General features: G+C 50.0%; 1 protein-coding gene and 1 long non-coding RNA gene across 3 annotated transcripts in view; one reads left to right on the forward strand and one right to left on the reverse strand.

The window, feature by feature from the left end:
* CEACAM20 (CEA cell adhesion molecule 20) overlaps positions 1-16,488 on the reverse strand; it is a 55,025-nt gene extending 38,537 nt beyond the window's left edge. The window contains exon 1 of one of the 2 annotated variants that reach the window (XM_044378157.3): positions 16,320-16,488. The gene's annotated coding sequence lies outside the window, so the exon portion shown is untranslated. Of the gene's footprint in view, positions 1-9,298; positions 9,451-16,319 lie in introns of those variants that run through there. The other variant, XM_048223784.2, reaches the window with a different exon arrangement.
* Positions 16,489-17,665: 1,177 nt separating this feature from the next.
* On the forward strand, positions 17,666-24,803 carry LOC130544137 (uncharacterized). The gene is made up of 3 exons (XR_008960153.1): positions 17,666-18,216; positions 18,690-18,802; positions 22,160-24,803. It is a non-coding gene; the product is annotated as an uncharacterized LOC130544137 (long non-coding RNA).
* Positions 24,804-25,085: the final 282 nt, after the last annotated feature.

Raw genomic sequence — 25,085 nt, forward strand, 5'->3', positions numbered from 1 at the left:
CCTGGGGTAGGAGTGAGTGGGCTCCCAAGGCTCCCCAAGTTCCCTCCAGACTCCCCTCTCACCAGGGATGACAATCAGTGTGTTTGTAGCACTGCAGTTGCCTGTGGCAAGGTTGGTGGCCTCACAGGTGTAGACTTCAGCTGGGCCCAGGTGGATGGTGGCCAAGAAAACCTGCTGTCCAGGGGGCCCTGATTTCCCACTGATCATCAGTGAGTACTGGCCCGGAGGGCTGCACGCAGTAGAGCAGGAGAGGGTGGGGTTGAACCAGCTATGAAGCTGACATCAGTGGTGGTTACTGTGGGCATGTCTGGACCGTCTGTAGCAGCCAAAATAAATTCCCAAAGAGAGCCACAACCAGGGACCTGGGGTCTCTGCCGGGACCTGTCCTTCACCCTCAACCTGGTCCCTTCCCTGGGCTCTCACTTGCTGTGTGATCCTGGGAAACTCACCTCCCCTCTCTGGGTCAGTGGGCTCAGCACCTGTCTTTATTCTTTGAGGCAAGGGGCTATGGTCTATGTCAGTACCCAGCACATATTCGATGTTTCATCATTATACGTGGAGTGGACAAATGAACCAATATTAACATAGCACCATCTCTGCCCATGAGAGAGGCAGACACATATCTGAGAATAAATAGATTTATCCATCTTTTCAGAAAACGTTTCTTGAGCACTTGCCATGTACCAGGCACTGTCTTAGGTTTTCCCTGATAGCAATGACCAAGGGTAGGCTGAGTGGGGTGGGGTGCCTGACCCAGGCTGAGGAAGGGAGGGCTTCCTGGAGAAAAGGGCGCCTGAGCCAGAACCTGAAGAGTGAGGAGGAGTTATTTAGGCAAAGGATGAGAACAGTGGGGGAGAGGACCTGCCAGAAAGAGGGAGCAGCATGTGCAAAAACCTGAGGATCAACCAGACCATGGTGTGCTAGGGAAACTGCTGGCAGGACATAAGGAGTAGTGAGAAACGAGGCTCTGAGAGGTAACAGAGCCTTGTAGCCCAAGCTGAGGAGGCTTGACTTCCTCCTGGGGACACTAGGGAGCCATGGAAGGGATTTGAGGAGGAGAGGGCCGGGATCCAGTTTAGGCTTTAGAAAGACATGGGCATCTACAGCTGTTGCTACCTTTATAACCCCACCATGTGTCCCTGGGTCCAGCACCCCACAGCCCAATCTGCCCGGCAAGGTGGGTCTTTGGGGAGTGACCCTGATGGAGGCAAGAGGTATGAGATGGGCACTCACAGATGACACTAAGGGGCAAGGGCTCAGTGAGGCTGGTGATGGCAGGGTTCCTGGCCTCGCACCAGTAAGGACCCATATCAGTCCAGGACACACTTGTCTTTACATTCTTTGAGGGAAGGGGCTATGGTCTATGTCAGTACCCAGCACATATTCGATGGGTGGATGGTCAGCTCCCACTGGTCCAGGGACAGCTCCAGCTGCTCACTGCCCACCACAGGCTCCTCGTCAGTGTAACCACTGGAAGGTGGCATCACTGCTTGGGGACTGGCAGCTCAGGGTAACAGAGTCCTGCAACTCCCAGAGGAGCCAAGTTGGAGGCTGTGATGGTGGGTGGGCCAGCTTCTCTGTGAAGGGGGGATGGATACAGAATCCAGCAAAACCACTGCCTGGCTCACCCACACTGACCTGTCCCCCCGGGCCTCAGTTTTCTTCAAAAGTGGGCTGGCAACAATGCCAGCCTCATAGGACTGTTGTGAGGATGACATAAGCTCATGTATGTGACACCCTTAGCCCAGAATCCTGCAGACAGTGACTGCCCACTGATGTACCCGTGGTCTTTGCTCTTGGGCTACAGCCTGGGGGAGGGGGAGGGGAAGGGGATGTTCTGCACCTGACTCCAGTGATCACCTAGTTCATGCTTTCCGCAGACTGAATGAGTTGTTTTCTCAGACACATATGTGCTTTTTTTCCAATACAGTTGACCCTTGAACAATCGGGAGTTAGGGGCATCAGGCCCCCACACAGTCAAAAACCCACACGTAACTTCTGGCTCCCCAAAAACTTAACTACTAACAACCTACTGTTGTAGGAAGCCTTACCAATAACATAAAGTTGATTAACCCATATCATGTATGTTTTATGTATTATATACTGTATTTTTACAATAAAGTAAGCTAGAGAAAAGAAAATGTTATTAAGAAAATCACATGAAAGACTGGAGTGCCTGGGTGACTCAGTCACTTAAGTGTCCAACTCTTCATCTTGGCTCAGGTCTTGATCTCAGGATTGTAGGTTCAAGTCCTATGCTGGGCTCCATGCTGGGCATGGAGCCTACTTAAAAAAAAGGAGAAGGAGGAGGAGGAGGAGGAAGAGGAGGAGGAGGAGGAAGAGAAGAGGAGGAGGAAGAGAAGAGGAGGTGGAAGAGGAGGAGGAGGAGGTAAGAAAGAGAAAATACATCTATAGTGCTGTACTATATTGAAAACCTTCCATGTATAAGGGGACCTGCGTGGTTCAAACCCATGCTGTTCAAGGGTCGACTGTGTATGCAGAGGCGATGATGCAAACAAAAACCAAATGTTATGCAAAGTATTAGTCAATGGATAATGTTGTTTGTTCCATTTATCATTTATTTAACAAGCACTGGGCATCTGCTCTGGGTCACATCCTGTGCTGAGTATTATTAGGGTCACAGTAATGACCAACAAATCCCCAGCCCTGCCCTCCTGGGGCTCAAGGTCCGGAGGGAAAGACAGACCCATCCCCAGACAGGTAGAACCCAAAGTGAGTAGGGCTGGAATGGAGGAGCCCAAAGGACTGGGGGAATGCAGAGAGGTCACCTGACCCTGCCTGGGGCTCAGAAGGGCCTCCTGGAGGGGATGCACTGGCAAAAAGAGAGTTGATCCCACCCTCAACAAACTTATATGGGGGGGGACATTAAATAATTATGAGATTGAAATCAGGGCAGGCTTCCTGGAGGGAACCGGTGAAGGGAAACAAAGGGATAAGTAGCCAGTGAGAGGACCCAGGCCATCTATCCTTCCTTTCACTAATTTATTCATCTAATATTCATTCCTTGAGCATCTATCCAATATCCAGTCCAGTGTAGGGCAGTGTGGAGACCCAGCGATGACCAAGACAGCCCCGGCCCTGCCTTCATGGGGCTTACAGTTCTCAGATAGGGATGACCCAGAGTAGTGAGGGGAGTGGGGACTTTGGAGCTCTGGAGAGGCAGGGACATGGAGTCAGAAAGGCTTTGTAGGGGAGAGCCACCTGAACTGAGATCTGAAAGGAACAGCAAGCACCCAAAATATGAGCTACTTTTTAAAAAATTATTTCTGGGAAAAGATGTCACTGTGGCCTGTACAAGCAAAGAAGGAGATTGAACATATCTTCTGGATCAAGGAACCACCATTAATTCATCCTTCTGCCCATCCATATATCCATCTACCCTCCCATCATCCATCTGTTACTTCATTTAACTGGTATTTTCTGAGTAGCACAGCAGGGACCAAGGCAGCCCGGTCCACGCCTTTGTGGGGCTCACAGTCCAGTGGAGGAACAGAGCCTGGCCCAAGTCCTAGAGGTGAGAAAGAACATGGCCTGTCCGAGAAAGAACAAGTAAGCAGGTGCAACGGGAAGATAGAGAGGTAGAGTCTGGGCACAGCAAATGGGGCAAGAGGAGGGTGGACAGGATGGTGGGGCTCGTGTGCCAGACCAATGACCTGGGAGCTCACTACAGAAGGAGCCACACTTCACCAATCACTTCTCTCCTCTAAAGACCAACCTGTCTGTTGGGAAAACGAAAGTGTGAAATGCTTTGAAGAGTTTATCTAAATGAGTGATAGAATAAAGGACCTGAAGAGGGAAAGAAATATATTGGTGATGCCATTTACAGCTCTTGAAGAACGAGCATAAATTCCATGAACTATTTCCTGCCATGCTGCAGATCTGTCACATGATTCCAAGTAATCTGGAGTCCCCAAATTCAAGGTCACGTAGGGAGTGTCCACAGGTGGTCTAGGTTGGTTTCTTAAATGGGCAAGAATATTCACAGCAGCAGCATTATTCACAATAGCCAAAAGGTAGAAGCAACTCCAGTCCACCACTGGATGAATGGACAAACAAAATGTGGTCTATCCACAGGATGGGGCGGGGGGGGGGGGCGGGGGGGGCTCAGTCGTTAAGCGTCTGCCTTCGGCTCAGGGTGTGATTCCAGGGTCCTGGGATCGAGCCCCACATCAGGCTCCTCCGCTGGGAGCCTGCTTCTCCCTCTCCCACTCCCCCTATTTGTGTTCCCTCTCTCGCTGGCTGTCTCTGTCAAATAAATAAATAAAATCTTTTTTTTTTTAAATCCACAGGATGGAATATTACTGAGTCTTAAAGAGGAAGGAGAGTCTGACACAGGCTACAACATGGATGAACCCTGAGGACAGTATGCTAAGTGAACTAAGCTAGTTACAAAAGGAGAATTACCGTATGATTCCATTTGGAGGGGGGAGTGGGGGTTCCTAAAGTAGTTGAATTCATAGCAACAGAAAGTAGAATGGTGGTTGCCAGGGCCTGGGGGCAGGGAGAATGGGGAATTCACATTTAACGGGTACTGGACGATGGTGATGGTCACACAACAATGTGAATATACTTGAACTACATGCTGAACTATACCCTTAAAAATAGTTCAGATAGTATATTCCATGTTCTATGTATCTTACCACAATTTAAAAAATAATAATATACAGGCAAAAGAGTTTGCATCTCTTTACAGGGAAAACAAGGAAATCCCCTCAGAGGAAGGCAAGGCCCAGATGATTTGCTTCTACTAGGATCAGCTGACCCAAGGTCTCTGAATTTGGTCCTAATGAATTCAGAGTGAGGCCTTTCCTGGCCCCATCTGCACAAATATAGAATCTGTCCACCCAGGAAAGCAGCTTCTTCTCCAGCTCTATACAAGATTCCTGGCCTTCATTGTTTCCTTTACATTAAAATCAAGACAAGGACAAAGGAGGGCCATAATTTTCAATCTGTGCTTTTTCCTAACAAAGAAGTTTCTAGAGGCACACTTGAGTGGCTCAGTTGGTTAAGTGTCCAACTCTTGGTTTCTACTCAGGTCATGATCTCAGGGTTGTGAGATCAAGTCCCCCGTCATGCTCTATGCTTAGCGGTGTGTCTGCTTAAGATTCTCTCTCCTCTCTCTTCCCCTATCCCCTGCTCTTTCTCTAAAATAAATAAATAAATCTTAAAAAAAAAAAAAGTTTCTATTTTCCAACCCTACCTTGGAAGAGATGGCTAGTTTCCTCCAATATCTGTTTCCCTTTTTTCCATAATAATAGCATCCCAATTTTTAGCTAGGCACATGGCCTCCCAGAATAAGAACTACATTTCCCAACCTCCTTTGTAGCAATGTGTGGCCATGTGACTAACTTCTGGCCAATGGGATATGAGTAGAAGTGATGGGCATAATCTCTGATTCATGTTCTTAAAGGAAAGGGACTTTCCCCTCCCTTTTTCCCATTTCCAGACTGGAATGGGAACAGAGTGGTCAGCCATTTTGATCCATGCAGACAAGGGCTACTCCTTAAGAGTGGGGTAGGATTTAGAAGGAGCTGGGCCTCTGATGCTATAGTGCAGTTTATATCCACTCTAAAATTATCATACCTGTACTGCCAAGTGAGAGCGGGTGGGGGAGCAAGCCTGTATCTTTTAAGTCCCTGTTAGTTTGAATCTGTGTCACGGCAGCCAAATATCCCAGCAAATACACATATTGTCCTTGGGTCACTAGAGGGCCACGGAAGAGTTTTGAAAAGGGAAGGGGCGTGATCAGATTAGAGGCTGGGAAGAGCCCTCTGGTTGCTGGGGAGGGGACAGTTGGACTCACTGAGCACAGGCTAGTAGACATTCCACATCAGATGGCTCATGTCCACCACGATCTTCCATAGGGTATAGGGGCCCACGCCTGTGAGGTTGAGCACAACAATGTACAAGGACCCATCTGGCCTCACTGTTTTCCAGCCCATGTAGGCAGGGCCAAGGGTCAGGCCCCCCAAGATCACATGGAAGGTTAGGACCTGCTGGGCCATCTCCATGCTCCCTCTTCAAAACCAGCTGAAGGACAGGAGCCCACACTCAGCCAACCCTAAACAGCCAAGTGACACTATCTCCTTCCACCGGTTGGGATGGAACAAATGTAATGGTCAGTTGGGAGTCCACTGGCATTGCCCAGGAGCCTAGGAGAGAGGCTGGGGTGGTGGGGAGAGAAAGAAGTCTTGAGCACCAGAGAAGGGGAGGGGGGGTTCCTGGAACAGCCCTGCTTCCAGTCCCCAAATCTGTGCTTCTAATTGTGTAACTGACAGACACAGAGATGGGATGGACAGACATCTTCCAGGAGGGCCTTGCCACCATCCATGGGGACTGCCTCAGCAGACGGCATCCAGCTGCCACCTCCCCCAAGGACACACCCTTCCCAGGACAGCCTGTATCTGGGGACTGAGCAAGGCCTGGCCATTGTGCACTGATGTGGGACAAGGCTGAGGAGCAATGCTCTCTCCTAAGCTCCCTGCTAAATTGGCTGAAGCTTTGTCAGGCCTGCCATCGCTGCTTAACTTCTCCCTCTGCCCCGTCCTGCTTCCTTCACCTTCCTTCCACAGGCATCAATTTCTAACAACCTCCCACCTCTGCATTAGTTTCTCAGGGCTGCCATAACAAAGTACCACAAACTGGGTGGCTTAAAACAACAGAAATGCATTCCCTCACCGTACTGGAGGCCACAAGTCTGAAATCAAGGTGTCAGCAGGGTCACGCTCCCCCAGAAACCCTTAGGGGAATCCTTCCTCACCTCTTCCAGCCTCTGGGTCCTACCAGCCACCTTTGGCTTTCCTTGGCTTGTAGATATGTCCACCTGCAAACCATGAATGTGACCCTATCTGGAAAAGGGTCTTTGCACATATAATTAAATTAAATCTCGAGATTATCCTGGATTATCCAGGTGGGCCCTAATCCAGTGACAAGTATCCTTGTAAGAGACAAGAAGAGAGACACGGACAAAAAGGAGAGGCCATATGAAAATGGACGTGGAGGCAGAGACCAGTGATGGTCATGAGCCAAGGAACCCCGGGGGCCACTAGCAGCTATAAGGGGCAAGGAGCCATCCTCTCCTAGAGCCTTCAGAGAGAGCCGGCCCCGCCCACACCTTGATTTCAACTTCTGCCTCTGGCACTGGGAGAGAATAAACTTCTGTTGCTCGTTCCCATGAGGTCTATAGTAACTTGTCATGACAGCCCTAGGAAACTAACACAGACGATAACAGAAAAGTGAGTGAGGAACCAGATAGTGTAACAGGCAAGTCAGGAGGAGAGGTAGTGAGTTTCCAGTCACTGGAGGGAAAGAGGATGGGAACCGTCTCAGGGGGTCTTGTTTTCCAATTGGGATTTCTGCCCCATTGGAAGCATCTCAAAAGTAATAGTCACTTGGCATCTATCCATATGTTGAACCCATGAACTGGTATCACTTCCTCCTACCTCCCATCTGTCCCCACCTAGCACCTTTCCTACACATCCCTCCAGGTCCCTCTTCCTCAGTCATTGTGCCTTCCACTGGAAGGGAATGGAAACATCCTCCCCTTGGAAACTTTAATGATGTAAAATCACCACAACATCTGAAAACAATAATACTCATTGTGGGCAAAGACATTCAGAAATGGACACTCTAATATGTACTTCATAGCAGGCTATGCTGACACGTCCTTTTGAGGGTTGGTTTTATACCATGTATCAATAATTAAAATGTGACCCAGCTATTCTACTTTCAGGAATTTGGTCTAAGAAAACAATCTGTGATGTGCAAATAGATTCATATATACAACTCCTCCTGATCTATCCCTTGTCCCCCTCCCCATCCCCAGCTTTTCCTCTTTTGCTGATCAATCCATTGAACTCCATAAACCAAGACATACCACAGGAATGTGCATGTTTTTACTTCTTTCTTTCCCCTAAGCTCCTTCCTTCCCCTTTTTAGGGGGTGGGAGGTTGGGGGGCAGGGAGATACTGTTCTCCCCCTGCCCGTTCATCTTTCAGCAGTGAATTCAGACATCACCTCCTCCCGGAAGTTTCCTGACCTCCTGGGAGCAGGTTGGATGCCTCCTCCAGATCCCCAAACGCCCTCATTTAGTGCTTGAAAGGCAACATCAAGTGATCAACAGGGAATATTCTAGAGCCAGTCTCAGATTCGCACCCACTTCACATGGTTGTGTGACTCTGCGCAAGTTACCCACATGTCTGGCAGTTTTGTGGAGTTAGTCGTAGAAAGTATATTGTAAGCCCTAAGGGGTGACTGGCAGCAGCTGAAACATCAGCAGCGTTCCTGTTCTCGGGCTGTTGAACGCAATGGCCTGGTAGGAGCAGGATCCCATGATCCCCAGGGGCAGGGCGTAAGTTAGGAGCTAGGACAAAATGTAACCTTCAATACCCTCTTCCTGCGCCTGGCGATTGCCAGACCAAATACCCTGCTCCTGCCTTATCCCGTGCCTGACTCCCTGCGTAGGGGAGAACGCAAGCCTGCTTTACAGTTTCAAGATATTTGCCATCCCTTTGTATTCCTTTCCCACGCTTCCAGGCATCTGTCCTTGCTCTTCTGATTGGGAAAAAAAAAAAAAAAGCAAAATAAGAGCTATGTCCAGAATCCAGCCGCTGCTGCTCTCCCTTGCAGAGGCAGCCCTGCACCGCCGCTCAGATTGGTGTCTGAGAACTTTACCTCAGTGCGCGACGAGTCTTCTTTTAAACGTGTATTAAGCACTTACTGTGTACCAGGGACTGTTCTGTGTACTTTACAAAGAGCAACTTATTCAATCTCACAGCAACCTTACGAGTCAGGGGTTGTTTCTACCCATTTTCTGGATCAGGAGGCTGAGGCCCTGGAAGCTTGAATGGCTTGGCAAAGCTCCTGCAATGTAAACAGCAGAGCTGGATCTGAATCAAGGGCATCAGCGACTACACTATGCAGCTTCCAGGGCTCAGTCTGTTCATCTGGAAAGTGGGGCTAACGTTAACAGCGCTCCTGCACAGAGGGCTGTGAGGAGCAGATGAGTGGATTATGAAGGCCCCTGGAGCAGCGTCTGCCTATCCTAGCGCTCCGTGACCCTCCAGGACTATTATCACTCCCTGGACTGTATCCTCATTCCCTATCTTCACCTCTTCATCATTTCCAGTAACCACGGCCTAACCCCTCCCCCTGCTATTTTCCAGGCACTCAAAACAGTGTCCACGTGACCTTCGCAGCAGCCCTAAGGGGGAATATAGTTGTTGCTCTATTTCACGAATAAGGAAATTGAGAGGATCAGAGAAGTGGAGTGCCTTACCTCAGTCACAGAGCCAACAGAAGTAGAGTGAGGACTGGACTTGTCTCAGTCAAAGCCACCTTGCCCCGCAGCTTCCCTTTCAGACATAATCACTCAGTAGAGAGAAACTCCATCCCTGGATCTGACATGACGAGTATTTGTCAAGTATGTAGGTTCTGGGGAGTCGGAAGTGGGGCCAGTCAGGCCTTGAAGGCTGGACAGACCCCTAAGAAATGCCCGCCCCACCTCGGCCCCCAGCCGCTCCCTATGAGCAGGGCCCCCATCCAGGGCTCAGTCCAGGTGTTGAGTCGTGATTCCTCAAATTCTCCAGAAGTCCTTCCTTCTGAAGGGAACTTAATCAGCAGAGAACAGCCCGTGACAACCCCTGGGCCTCCCACAGGGAGCCAGGTGGCGTGTCCTGCCTGGAGCCTCTGCCCTGAGGGGAGATGGCCCAGCCTTCTGTCCCCCTGTTGAGGGCCATGCCCAAGTGACCGGCAGCTGACCCAGGGCGGGGTTGGCACAGTCCTGCTCAGTTTACAACTGTTCAATGTTCCTTTATCTCCTCCTCTTTGCCTAGATCCCTGGCCCGGGACTCCTGCCCTTCGCTCAGGCTAGTGGTCCCCAGCGTGGGCAAACACAAGGAAAGTCTGCCGGATGCTCCGCATCCCACTACATCAATGGGAAAGAGAGGCCCAGAGAGAGCCAGCGATTTCTCCAGATGGCACAAAGGCTCTGAAGCCAGGTCCCAGCTGAAGCATCAGTCAGAAGTCTGATCCTATGTGTCTGGGCGCATCTGAGGGCCCAGGCAGGAGATGGGAAGGAAAAACCTACTTCAGGAGCCTGAGGTGGGATGGTCAGGAGGAAAAGGAAACTCATTTTTATAAGGAACGCATAAAACCCGTGGCTCAGCTTTCAGATCTCCCCAGAATCCACCAACTTCTCAAGGGTTCTGCCAGCCCCAGCACCATCTCCCGCTGGGACCACCTCAGCTGCCTCCTCAAGGGGCTCCCCGCTCCTGCCCTCACCCTCCCGAGTCTGTTCCTCACACACAGCCAGCCAGAGGGGTCCTATGAACACCAAGTCAGCTATGTCCTCCCCTGCTCAAAAGCCTCCCATGGCTCCCATCTCACTCAGAATAAAAGCCAAAGTCCCTACAGTGGCCCCTCACCGGTCCACGATGTAGCCCCATCACTGCTTTCATCCTACTTCTCCCCCCACCCACTGTCTCCCATCCAGCCACACTGGCCTCTCTCCTGTTCTGTAAATAGGCCACAGTCTTGCCTCAGGGCCTCTGCACTTGCTTTCTTTCTGCTCCAAACAGTCTTCCCAAGGTACCCACAAGGCTTCCTCCCCTACCTCATTCAGGTTCTTATTCAGATGTCACCTTTTCAGAGGCCTTCCCTGACCACTCTATGTGCACCCAGCTCCCTGTTTCCCACTTCCCTGGTTTATTTCTCTCCAGAGCACTCCTCGCCGTCTGACTTACTCTCTGCTGCCCTATATTGGCTGATTATCTGCCTCCCCCAAATGTCAGCTCCTCAGGGCGCTTGGGTGGCTCAGTCATTAAGCCTTCTGCTCAGGTCATCCCAGCGTTCTGGGATCAAGTCCCGCATCGGGCTCCCTGCTCAGCGGGAAGCGTACTTCTCCCTCTCCCACTCCCCCTGCTTGTGTTCCCTCTCTTGCTGCCTCTCTGTCAAATAAATAAATAAATAAAATCTTAAAAAAAAAAAAAAAGCTCCTTGAGGGCTGGGATTTCTGTTTCGTTCACTGTTGTATGCCCAGAGTCTAGGACAGTGCCTGGTATATAGTAGGTGCTCAATACATATGTAATGAGTCAATGTGTGAGCTCCCGCGCCGAGTAGTCTATTTAATACAAAGTGAGAGTTTTCATCCCTACACGGCACACAGGCAGTAATGGAGGCTCAAAGAGGCCAGGTCACTTCCCAGCCACACAGCTCACAAGGGGAACAGGTAGGATTTGGACCCAAGTCTGTCTGATGCTAAAGGCCGTGTTCTTAACCACCATGCCATACTGCCCCTGGATGAGGCCCAGAAAACTTACCAGTGGTCATCTCCACTGATGTCCCCTTAGTTAACCAGGACTCTCTCAAAGGGAAGACACAAAGGATATAAGGAGTCAAAGCAAGTCCTCCCTCAAGGAGATCCCTTGAACATCCCTCCCAAGACCTAGAGGAAATCTCCTTCTTGGCCGAGGGCAGCTCTGCCCCCTGGTGGCCACTCTCCAGCACTGCCCCATTGGTGTGCCAACTCACTAGTATTAACAAGGATAATATTTACCAGGCAAATGCTTAAAATGCCCTAATATGCAGTGCCTGGGTGGCTCAGTCAGGGAAGCATCTGCCTTTGGCTCAGGTCATGATCCCAGGGTCCTGGGATCGAGCCCCACGTTGGGCTCCCTGCTCAGCGGGGAGTCTGCTTCTCTCTCTCCTCCCAGTTCGTGCGATCTCTGTCGCTGTTTCTCTCTCTCTCTCAAATAAGTAAATGAACAAAAAATCCCCTAATATACAAAGACCTCCTGAAAAGCAATAGGAAAAAGGAAAACAGCATAATTTTTTAAATGGGCAAAACACATGAATAAGCAATTCCCCAAGGACACCCATCCCCAAAGGACCAATAAACTTAGGAAAAGATACGCAGCTTTACCACTGATAGAAATGCAATTTAAAACAATGTCAAGGGGGGGGCGCCTGGGTGGCACAGCGGTTAGGCGTCTGCCTTCGGCTCAGGGCGTGATCCCGGCGTTGTGGGATCGAGCCCCACATAGGGCTCCTCCGCTATGAGCCTGCTTCTTCCTCTCCCACTCCCCCTGCTTGTGTTCCCTCTCTCGCTGGCTGTCTCTAATAAATAAATAAAATCTTTAAAAAAAAAAAAAAAAACAATGTCGAGGGGGTGCCGAGGTGGCACAGTTGGTTAAGCATCCAACCCTTGCTTTCGGCTCAGGTCATGATCTCAGGGTCCTGGGACTGAGCCCCGTATCGGGCTGTTGGCACTCAGCTTGAAGTCTGCTTGACATTCACTGTCCCTCTCCCTCTGCCCCTCCCCCTGCTTGCATTCTCTCTAAATAAATAAATAAATACATACATACGTACATACATACATAAATCTTTCCAAAAAATGTTGAGGTACCAATGTTCACACGCAGATGGGCAATAACCGGTGAAATATGAATTATGTCCAGCACTGGGAAAAGAGGCTCATCCAAACGCCGTTAGAGAAAGTAAACCGATAAACTCTCTGGGATGACAGTATTTACTAAAACACATCACATATGAGACCTTTGTACCCAGAAATTCCAAATTCAAATAGTCTATCCAACAGAAATAGTTGCACATGTGCACAAAATATAGGTACCGGGATGTTTGCTGAAGTATTGCTCTTAATTGCAGAGGATTAGAAACAAATTAAATGCTAACTGATAACAGTGATTAAATAAACTGTAGTAAATTTTTGCTATAAAACAATAGAAAGTCATTAAAATTAATAAGGTATGGGGGCGCCTGGCTGGCTCGGTCAGTTGAGCATCTGACTCTTGATTTCAGCTTAAGTCATGATCTCAGGGTCGTGAGATGGAGCCCCGCATTGGGCTCTGAAATCAGTGGGGAGTCTGCTTGAGATTCTCTTTCCCTCTCCTTCTGCCCTTCCACCTGCATGCTCACACTCTCTCTCAAATAAATAAAATCTTTTTTAAAAAATTAATAAGGTATATTACTGATGTAGAGAGGTCCCAAAACATACCATTAATTGGAAACAAATAACAAAACAAATAACAAAAGAGTCCTATGTAAACATATTTTTGAGAGCTCTAGAAAGATCCATACCAAACTAATATGTGGTATGGTGTATACCTGTTGGGATTTTTAGCTGCCTGACATCTGAAACTCTTTCCTGTGTTTGGAGGAATGGGCACCGTGTGGGTTTTGGCAGTGACTGAGCTCATCCTTCCTAAAGGAAGCCCAAAGTTCTGATGTCCACTTTCCCAGCCTCCACTGAGTTAGGAAATAGACATATGCTCTGGGTTCAGGCAATGTGACCCGCCCTCTCTGGACTTCAGATTGAGAGCTAGTGACACAAAGAAGCAGGACAATGAATCCTTGTGTAGGGAGCAGAGGCACTGGTGTAGACAGGGTCCAGCACTGGAACACTGAGCGGTGGCTGCCCAGGCTAAGGGAGCATGACGTGCAGACTTGGCGGCCATGTCCCCTCTGCTCCAGCAATGCGGCATGATCTGAGCTGTGTTCCTGGCTGCCGACCCCCTTTATTGCTCCATCGGTAAGGGTTCTGGGTTGCAGATAAGAGAGTCCATTCTAGTTAATCCAAGCAGGAATGGACTTATTCAGGGTGTCGTTGACTTATTGACACACTAGAAAGTTTGGGGGACTGGCTCCAGGATGATCTTCCAGTTGATGATGGGAGGCCCCAGAACCAGGTTGCCTTTGTCAAAAAGTAATAGTGGGGTCCACCTTTGAGGGGTAAGTCTAGTGGAGGAGTGGTTTTCATCACCCAAGGATGAGCCCAAAAGGCAGAAGGCTGCCCAGATCCCTACCGTGGAGGGATAGGGTCAGAACAGGGGGACCACTGGGAGACACACGACTACAAAGGACTGAGCCCTGAGGGCTCAGAAGCCACATTGAGGGTCTATATATAATACACACAGTTCTGCGGCTTACTCTTTTCCCCTTATTACATCCCAGAGTTTTCTTTCACATGGTGCACAGCTTCTCAATGCTGCATAGGGTTCCACTGTAAGAACGTGTCATAGTTCATACAACCAGTCCCCTGTGTATGGACACGTGAATGGTTTCCAAGCTCATACTTGTGCAAGTATATCTGTGGAATAAATGTCCAGAGGCCAAGTCAACTGGCAAGTGCATTTGCAGTTATAGTTAAAACTTACAGGACAAGATGACCCCAGCAAACTGAAGGGCTGGGGGATGGCCAGGTGTGCCCTGCACACTTCTGTCACCCTCCATTGACAGGAACCTCTCACCCCTCCCTCCCGCCGCACCCACAGCCTCGCCACCACTCTCCACAATTCTGAACCAACTCTGACCTTCACCCCAATTTCTGGTAATCACAAGGGGTTCCAGAAGCCTTGGTCACCCTTCTACACTCTAATCCCCGTATTCCTGTTCACAAATCCCACCTCTTATCACAGTTCCAGAAAGCTTTCCTCTGTGCTCCCAGAAACTCGGGCTCTCACCAACAGCACCTCTTTGCCGCTGTCTCTTTGCTCCAAGGTAGACCTACTCGCCCCTGGGGCATCCCTTCCCTACAGCCCTCCCAAGAGGCGGCTGTTTTCTCTCCCACGGCTCTTGGCCAGTGTGACTAGAGGCAGGAGGTGGCGCCCTTGCTCCTCACCGCTGCTCCCAGACCATGTCAGGTCTCCGGGAAGTTCTCTGAGCTGACACTGCAGCTCACTTTTCATCCATCAGCTGCCTGGAGTCTGTTAAGCTCTGTGTTGAGCTTTCTATTTCAGCTAGTAGATTTGTCCTAACAAATGCCTCTGGCTGGGTCGTTTCTGTGATGTGTCCCTCCAGCTTCAGACTTCCCTCTTTCCTCGCCTGGAGGCCATCAGGTTTATCTTCACTTCCTGTTCTGTCTGCTCCATTTATTCTGAGGTCTGGAACCGGGGATTCAACTTCTGTTTATTACATGCTTCCAGCTCTCTTAAGTCTTTATTCTGTGGTGTTCGTTTTCCTAAAATACATGTGGAATTGAAGGTAGTGTGTCTGAACTGACGGCACAGCCGTGTGTCATCAGCGCCTGGCCAGACCCAGCTCGCACAGAAGCAATCAAGGAAGTGACAGATGTCAATGGTCTGGCTTCTGGAAACAGAGGACTCTGAACACACTGGGTTCAAAGAACGAATTGGAAACACTTCAACGTATGGACTCTGGGTTTGAATTCCGGCTTAGCCACTTTCTAGCTGAGTGATCTCAGGCAAGTTACTAGATCTCTCTGAGCCTCCTCCTCATCTGAGAGGTGGACATAACAATACAGGTTGATCACGAGGCTGTTAAGCTATTAAAATGGCTGCAAAGTCTGTGTCGCTCCTTCCACGGAGAGGATGGGACCATGACCCCTCCCTGGAATCTGGGCTGGCTTGGGACTGCTTTGACAATAGCGTAGGACAGAAGTGACGCGCGACTTTCCAGGTGAGGTCGTAAAGAAGTCATGCAGCTGCCAACTGGCTTCATTTCCTGCGGCCGATGCAACGAATTTCTACAAACTTGGCAGCTTAAGAGAACGCAGATGTATTACCTCACAGTTCTGCAAGTCAGAAAGCTCATGTGACTTGGCATGGCCACATTCCTCTGGGCTCTCGGGGATAATCCATCCCCTTGCTTTTTCCAGCTTCTAGACACGCCTGCTTTCCTTTAGATCAGCCCGCGGCCCCTCCTCACAGTGCTCCAACCTCCCTTCCTGTCATCCCGTCTCTGACTCAGATTCTCCTGCTTCCTTCTTGTAAGAACTCTTATGATCACAATGGGCCCACCCAAATAATCCAGGTGGGTAGCTCCGTCTCATGATCCTTAACTCAATCACGTCTGCAAAGTCCCTCTTGCCACGTGAGGTAACATATTCACCGGTGCGAGGGGTGAAGATGTGGACATCTTTAGGGGGGCATTATTCAGCCTGCCTCTCTGTGCTTCGGTCTCCTCGCCCTTGAAATGGGGATAACAGTCGTACCCACCCCTGAGGTTGTTGCCAAGATTAAATGAGATCACGTGTGCTTGGAGCTGGCCTGCTCCTAGGGAGGGCTCAGAAGTATTAGCTGTTGGCTTAGTTTAGAATCCCCCAGAAGACTACTCTGAGACTTCCTAATCTGGGAAGTTCAAGGAGCAGTGATGGGGGATGATACAGAGAAGGGAGGATAGATTAAAAAGGGTGGCCGCTATGCCAGCTGCCACGCAGGTAACCAGAGCTCCAGCCTCTAGGGAGACTCAAGGAAGCAGGGCAGGCGCACACCCGAGGAGCGAGGGCGCTGGGGGTCCGTGCTGCAATCTCTCTCAGGCGTTACCTGAAGGCTGTTCCCGTAGGTATGAGCTCCGTGGCACTCCCAGTCTGACCCGTGCAGGCAGAGTGGTCTTCCGTGGTTCCAGAAAACAGCCCACAGGTGCCAAGATGCACACTGAAGTCCACTCGAGTACCACAGAACACCCGAGGGACACGGGCAGGGCCGTGAGAGCAACTGCTGCAGCTGTTTCTATTATTATACCCAGCCACATGGGATAAAAATTCATGGGAGCTGTGTGAAGTGATCCGAGGTCATGGAGGACAGCGGTCACATCCAGCGGGGGTTGCTAAAGACAGCCCTGAGTGCCCGCCAAGGCCACTCAAGCCTTCAGAGGTAGGGGACTCCCAAAGACAGCTGGGAGCTTTTGTGCCATGGGTCACCCCCACCACATCCCCTTGACCATAAGACACGAACGCCCTCAGTGCGCAGTGGCCAAAGCAAGTCAGGGCCCCCGAGGAGGCCGATGAACTGCCAATGCCCTGATAGCCTCAAGAGGCAGGAACGTCCAACGTGAAGCGGTTCAAGTGGAAAGGGGTTTATTGTCAGAAGGTCAGAGGGTGCCTCCAAATCAAAGGCAGGACAAGGCTGGGTCTCACGGGCCTGAGTAGCCAGGGCCCCCAAGCCCTCGGTGTAGCTTCTCTCCTGGCCCCGAAGTCAGACGAACCACTTCACACCCCACACACTTCACACCCACACATTGTGTGACTTCCCTCTCCCTGTTTCCTCATCTCGTTCTCATATACGAGAGTGATGACACGAACTTTCTTCCTGTGGGAAAGCTGCCTGGCCCACAGTGTGGCTTTGTGTGCGTTCTGCCACACGCAGTATATATGTTGCATACGGATAGAATATATAGTTATATATGTTATATATAATGTTTATTATTATCATTCTCTCCGGCTCTGTCCCCTCGAGGGGAGAAAATGGCTGTCACAGGTCCCTGACTTGTCTCAAAGCTAGCTGCCAGAGGGCGCCCGACTCTCTGGTTTCAAATCCCGGAAACGAGTTCTCCCGGTTGAAGCCTGCTGGTGTCAGTTTTGGACATTCTGAGGCCTCTTTTCTGGAATGTTCATGGAAACGGAATCATAGGTTATGTGGTCCTTCCGGTTCAGCTTCTTTTGCTCAGCATCACGAATTTGAGAGTCATCCCAACTGCTGTGTGGATCAAGAATTCATTCTCTTTTTTAAATTTAAAATCAATTAACATATAGTGTATTAGTTTCAGAGGTAGAGTTCAGTGATTCATCAGTTGCATATCACACCCAGTGCTCATCACATCACGTGCCCTCCTTAATGCCTGACACCCAGTTACCCCATCCCCCTCCCACCTCCCCTCCAGCAATCCTTTGTTCCCTATAGTCTGTTCCCTATAGTTGAGCCTCTTATGGTTTGTCTCCCTCTCTGGTTTCTGTTTTATTGCCAAGTGGTGTTCCACTGTGTGGATGTTGCACAATTTGTTTCTCCATCTTTTAATGGACACTTGGATTCTTTCCGGGTGGGGCTGTCATAAATAATGCTACGAAATAATGCTACGCAAACACTGCTCCGGACACTCATTCTCAAGTCTGTGTGTGAAGGCTCTGTCCTGGCTTTGCACTGTGGTTCTGCTATTTGGGGGATGGCCCCATCGTCAGTGACTGAGCTTGCTGGGGCTACTGGAGTCTGGATATTTCTGCTCAGCACAGGACTTCTCTAAGGGGCTGTTCTGGCTCCGGAGCTCCTCGCTGGCCAGGACGTCAGCACAGCTGCATGTGGTCTGCTCTCCTGGTTCTAGTTTCCTGTCACAGGCGTGTCTCCCGAACGGACCTCTTGCAGAGCGCACTCAGTCTCCACGTCTGCCTTCTAGAGAACCCAGCCTGAGGCGCACACGTCAAGTGCTTGGAAGAGTACCCAGCAAACAGTAAGTGCACTGAAAGCATCGGTTTATCACTGTGATTTCTACGCAGAGAGGGGCACACAGATTCCAGAGCTGGCGTCTTGGGTTCCGTTTCAGTACATGAGAGGCCCCTCTGAGGAGACAGCGGCAGTTCTGGGGCCTGCCCCACCTGGGCCTACCCATCGAGGGCTTTTCAGGGGCCCCCATGGCTCAGTCTTGAAGGAGGAGGGGGTTAGGGGGGAAGGGTCAGAAGCCCAAGCAGGGAAAATAGGAGAGAATTCCCCACACTCTTTGTTCTGACCTCAGCTCCCAGCCTGGAGCTCTTGTCACTGGGGGAGGCAAGAATCTGTAAAACAATCCAAGGTTTCATGATGAAATGGGGCTAGATACTTTTACTACTGAACCAAGAAGGCTCTTGGGACAAAAGGTAGCATCAAGCCCTTTTATTATGAGAGAGGATCTGAAACAAAAGAGTCCTGTCCGATGTTTCATCCAAGGGACATGGCTGTCACAGCAGCCTACGTGAACAGGGAGGAAAGAACACACATGGGGTCAACTTGTGTCCCTGGAGTCCTGACCCCTCCACCTGGGAGACACAGCAGTTCCGCAGGTAAGAGTGTAGCCCCTGCCCCTCCCTGAATATTTCGAATCCAAAACCATTAGGTGGGACAGATCAACTAGGCAGGGGCTGAGGGGGAAACTGGAGGCCCAGAGCAGGGAGTTAGAGCCCCGTTAGGGTGAAGGGGGCAGGGGACAGGCATGAGGGAGGGTTACAGACAACCCGCAAGAGGGACCGATCAAGGGTGCCTGGGTGGCTCCGTTGGTTAAGTGTCTGCCTTCAGCTCAGGTCATGATCTCAGGGTTCTGGGATCGAGCTTCGTTTCGGGCTCCCTGCAGAGGGAGCCTGCTTCTCCCTCGGCCTCTTTCTCTGGGTAATAAAATCTTTAAAGAAAAAAAAAAAAGAGGGCCAATCAAGTACATAAATGAATTCAGGAAATTGGGAGCTAGGTTCCTGGCTGTCAGAGCAGGGAGACACAAAGGAAGGGAGAGAGCGAGCTGGCAGGACACCAGGGCCCTGGCTGGGACTGAAGTCTTCAGGGTAAACTGGAGGTTTTCAATGCGTAGTCGGAGATATAGAAGTCAAGGCTGACATAAACGTGTACTAAGTGACACAGAGCGAGCAGACCCTGGCCTCCAAGTACCATTAACCGCTCAAAGGAACCGGGGCTCTTTGAGGATATGGCTCATTCTGAGGCCAGGGCAGTGCAAGTTCAAAGTGATCCTGGAACACCTTATTGTGCCAGAAAGTAAAGACGTCCGCAAGGAGAGATGCGACCGCACAGACAGGATGCAGAAGCCAGCTGAGCTCTTCTGGGCAAACATGGGATCATTTTAGCTTCAAAATAAATAGTGTATATTCATTGCTAAGGGCTGATGTAACAAAGGACCACCGACTGGGGGACTCCAGCAACAGAAAAGGATCGTCTCCCCGTCCTAGAGTCCCAGATCAAGGTCTGTTCCTTCTGAGGTTGCGAGGGGGAATCTGTTCTCTGCTTGCTCTTGGCTCCTGGTGAGTTGCAGGTAGTCTCTGATGTGTAGAAGCACCCCCTCGACCTCTGCCTTCAACCCTGTGTGTGTGTGTCTGTGTCCAAATTTCCCCTTTTTAGAAGGACACCAGCCATACTGGCTTAGGGACCCACCCTACTCCAGCATAACCTCATCATGATTCATCCTATCTGCAATGACACTATTTCCAAATAAGGTCACATTTCGAGGCATGAGAGTTAGGACTTCCACAGTTGAACGTGGGGCAGGGGGCGGGACACAATTCAACCCTCAACAGATTGTAACAAATACAAGGCACTGAATAAAATAGGAAGCCACGAGTCCATACTGATATATAAATAAATACTGATTAATAAAATTAACACAGTGAAAGTATGATAAGGACTATGATATTTACAGTCTCAGAATAGCTCCCTGTGAATTATTAATTCATTACAAAGTGGGAAAGGGGAACCTTTAAAGAGGCCCTTATCTCCAAAAACAGTCACACTGACGGTTAGGGTTTCAATAAATGAATTTGGGGGGGGGGGGTGTGACATGATTTGGGCCATAACAGCTTCCTTGTCCCCAAGGACAGGAGCTCAGAGGCAATGCTTTCTAGCAAGTGGTTCCTGGAGGTCCCCAGCAGGACCTCCCAGCCCACAGGAAACAGAAGTACCCTGCTCACAAGCACCCACAGGATTGCCTCCCTCCCTCTCACTTCCCCACCCCCTACAGGAGCCTCCTGGGACTATACAACCAACTCGGCCATGTGCACCAGAAGCCTGGTCATAGCAGCTGCGTCTGGGGGCCCCAGACTCGCACAGTGTCCCAACTCCAGCCCCAGCCCGGGCACCCAGCCACAGGCAGAGGAGGGGCCTGATGTCAGGGTTCCTTGGGGCTGGGGCTGGGCACTGCCTATGCAACTTCGGAATCCCAGTATGGACGCCAGAGTCTCTTTCCCAGGGAAAGTGGGATTGAAACCAAGAGATTCTAGCTCAGCCTCTTGAAGAAAGGCTCTGAAAAGGGACACTGGGGGCGGCCTCCTTTCCCCATGCTGGGCACTGAGACACAGGGGAAGCAGATATGCAAGAAAAGAGGAAAAGGTGAGCAGAGAGCCACAGAGGCAAGGGAACTGAGGCTTTAATGAGGCTCTGACTCTGTCTGCTTTCTCTTCTGAGGCCTCTCAAAACATGCACTGTGTCCTAAGACATGGGGTTTGTTGTTGTTGTTGTTGTTGTTGTTTTTGCTTTGAAGTGTCCTGGGTTGGGGTCCCAGTTGCTACTGGCGCCTAACGAATGACCCCAACACTGAGCAGCTTGAAACAGCCATGATCCTGTCTCCCAATCTCTATGGGTCAGGACTTCAGGAAGCGGCTCACTGGGCGTGGCTCTGGTTCAGGGTCCCACAGGCCGGTGAGATAATTGTTTGTTGCCTAAGTCACATTTGGGGGGCAACTTGTTACACGGCATAGGTAACAAACACACCTAGAAAGTGGCAGCGCTGGGACCTGGACTGAGCTCTGAGTCTACTTACAGAACATTGAAGCTCCAGGCCCAGGAAGAGCTGGGAAGACTTAGCGGGGTGGGCGGGGGTGTTGCAGGAGGTGATGGTTGTGGGGAAGCAGATTTAATTCCTGAAAGGGGAGGATAAAAGTTTTGTGAGCCAGCCTGCGCCACAGAAAGAAGACAGATGGACACGCAAGGGCATAGAAGGTGGTCTGACTCCTGACTGTTTCTTTGGGAAAGCTTTCCGGTTTTAGTGTTAATGTATGGGGGGGGGGGGTTTGGTAATTCTACCCAACTTTAAATTATGAAAAATTTTAAACCTACTGACAAGAGTAGAAAAATGAACATCTATAACCCTTTACCTAAATTCACAATGAACATTTTGCCACATCTGCTTTACCACACTCCCAAATTTTCCTAATGCATTTAGAGAAAAGTATGCAAGAGCCAAATATACAGCTCAAATTCTTGTGAACGCCAACATAAGTATGAGCCAGAACCCTACCAGGGACAGAGGCTGACTTATGTACCTCCCAGTCACCACCCCCACCCTCCCCCCGCAAAGGCAACTACCAGTGTGACTGTCACACCACACTGATGAGGCAAATCTGAAATGAGACTGTTCCTCTATGAGGGGGGTCAGATTCCCTGGAGAGTCAGGAAAAAAAAAAAGATCAAGATCTTCAGGCCTCTCTCCAGATGAAAATGCAGGCACACACATTTGGCACTCAATTTGAAAAGATGTCCAGCCCTGAGGCTCACCTGGTCAAGAGCACAAGCAGGTGGAGCTGGTTGGAGGCGGGTGCGGGTTGCTGGGAGACTCTGGGCTCAGGTAGCTCTGCATGTAGGCCCCGGGGAAAGGGGCAAGGCCAGGCATCCCGGTCCTCCTCCTCCTCCTCCTCCTCCTTCCCCAGGAATCCAGCTCCTCTCTCCAGCTCCCCTACGCAAGCACCCAGATGAGGCATCTTCTGCATGAATGGCGGCTTTGTCTCGGGACTCCATCAGCATGGGCGGTGGATTCGGGAACAGCCGGAGCAAGAGCAAGCCGAGGTGAATGTGATGACAGATGAGATTGTGAGCACAGTGGGACTTTTTAAAATGTAAAATTTCCTTTCATTCAGGTAGGATCAGGCCAACAGATCAGGAGATTGCCACTAAAGAAACAGTTTTTTTACTCACAGTTCCCAGGAAGGGCCACGTGAAAGAACAATGAGGTTGGTCTCTGTGGGAGATGAGGGGAGTGAGAGAGGGTATTTATTGTGGGGTTTTTGGTGTTTTTTTTTCTTCAGGAGGAAATGGGCAGAGTAGTGTAAAGCAGGCTCAGTGGGTTTAAAATTGGCCAGTATGGGGGCGCCTGGGTGGCACAGCGGTTAAGCGTCTGCCTTCGGCTCAGGGCGTGATCCCGGCGTTGTGGGATCGAGCCCCACATAGGGCTCCTCCGCTATGAGCCTGCTTCTTCCTCTCCCACTCCCCCTGCTTGTGTTCCCTCTCTCGCTGGCTGTCTCTATCTCTGTCAAATAAATAAATAAAATCTTTAAAAAATAATAAAAATAAATAAATAAATAAAATAAAATTGGCCAGTATGAATAATTTCAGCGGGCTCTGGGGTGTAGGGTCAGTCCCTAGTTGTCTGGTACCTGGCCCTGGGACGATTCAGGCAGGGGAGTAGCCGAAAACAGGAGAGCCCCCACTATAAAAAAAAAAAAAAAGAAAAGAAAGAAAGAAAAGAAAAAACTGGTCAGGGTTGATTAGTTTAGGTAGGAAAGGCACACTCACAGGCAAGCCTTTTGCCATCTCTAGGAATCACTTAGCCCTGGGAGATGGACCCCTCCAGGATCAGCAAGGCCCCAGATGCTTCCTAATACCGAAAAATAAAGAACGTGGCTCATCCAGTTCCGGAGCCAAGAACTCTCTGAAGTGCTTTCTGTGGATTAGCTCTTAGGCCCTCACAGCAAAACCAGGGGGCATGAGGAAGCTTATCTGATAAAGATGTGCAGAATACTTCCGGCAAACTGACAAGTGAGGTTTATTGATGCCGTGGCAATGATGAGGGAACAGAGGCAAGCTGAGGACAAAGCAGAAACTGACACCCCGCACCCCGCCCCATGGGATGTATGTGACATTCCCCAGGCACTCCTGGCTGCCTTAAAGGAGAAATAGTGAACCTATGGAGACCACAACCCTGCAAGACTTGAGTCTCCCTCAGTTTACAAATGTCTTAGCAGTCTACAAGAACAAAGCATTTCTATCAATAACCTAGCTTCCAGAAGGGAATGTAAATACAATTAAATGTCCTTATAATCTGCAGCCTCCAGGAAGTTCCCAACTATCTTCAGGTTAATGCCTTACTAGAGGGGTAAACAACCTTAACTTGACAATGGCAGGGCCTCCGGTATCCTGGGAGTCTTCTTTAACATATGCAAGTATTTTCTCAACCTCCCTTTTTCTTTACCTCCCCCAACCCCACGGTATATATTCAGCCACCCCTGCAACCCCGGTGCAGCAGCTCTTTCCGCCCACGGGTCCTGTCCCGGTGCTTTAATAAACCACCATTTTGCACCAAAGACGTCTCAAGAATTCTTTCTTGGTCGCCGGCTCCAGACTCCACCCCACTGAACCCCACGTGTATTCCACAACCTCATCAGCAAGGAAGCTCAAATCCCCGCTGGGAGTCTCCTCCAAAGGAAAGACACAAGGTTCTAGATGTGAGGCGGGGCTGGGGGTACTGAAATGACAGGGTGCTTTGATGGTCACAGAGAGAAGCAGGGCTGCGAGGAAGGGGGTTCATAAGGTCCGGGCCGTGAAGAGGACTCGGCGCCCCGTTTCCTTAGAAGCTACAAAATTAGGGTAAGTGTGCAAGACTGAGGCCAGAAATCCCTCATCAGGAACTCCGAACCTGGGCTGGAAATCGAGACAGTCTCTGTGTGGATGGGGTTCAGGACATGTCCCCCTCCAAATATGGCACCTGGGCATATTAAATACGCGAGGCTGAAGAAATTTTAAGAAATGGCAGAAGCAGGAAGGTCACACTCACACTTATTCCCTGAAACAGGTCATAAAACTCCCACATGAAAGGTCCCCTCCCAGGAGGAAAGAAGGCAGCCTTGTCACCAGAGACAGGGAACTGGGGACCGGGAAATCTGTACAAACAAAGCTGATTAATGCACCCCCCTCTTCCTGGCTTCCTCACCACTGGCTCCCTGAAGCCCCAGCTGTTACTTCTGTATCTCTCCCGTGGGCAGAGACACAGAGCACACGGCGGGCCTCTGTCTCAATCTGCGGGCACAAGGTTTTATGGGACAGACTGGCTGCACCCAGGGGTCCAGCCTGTGACACTCAGACCCCGCATCCATCTGGTGCTCAGACTAGAGCCGAGCAGCCCACAGCTGCTGGGGAATTTGCCGAAAGCTGGCGCCCACCAGACCAATTAGCCGAAGATCCACCCACCCCCTCTGCCTAGTTTACCTACAATTCACCCCATCGTGAAAGGGGTTTTTCATTCCTTAATTTTTGTGTTCGTCTAAGTATTTTAAAGACATTTCCAAAAAAAAAAAAAAAAAAAAACCCACAAAACAGCACGAGAAGTTCTGTCCTGAATCAGTAGTAGCGTCCCAACATCAATTTCCTGATTTTAACACTGGACCAGATGCACTTAACAGATCTATTCAGGAAAAAAAAGAAAAAGCAACTTGCTGATTTTTACAAGGTAGTATAGTTATATAAAATATGATCACTGGGGAAAGCTAAAAACAATAAAAACTAAATATTGGTCTTTGTTCTGGGTTCCTGGTATGCAAGTCCTAAAACCTTTGGGACTCTCCAGAGTGCTCGAGTGAGTCT

The sequence above is a fragment of the Ursus arctos genome, unplaced genomic scaffold (assembly GCF_023065955.2).
Source record: "Ursus arctos isolate Adak ecotype North America unplaced genomic scaffold, UrsArc2.0 scaffold_19, whole genome shotgun sequence".
In the NCBI taxonomy this organism is placed as follows: Eukaryota; Metazoa; Chordata; class Mammalia; order Carnivora; family Ursidae; genus Ursus; species Ursus arctos.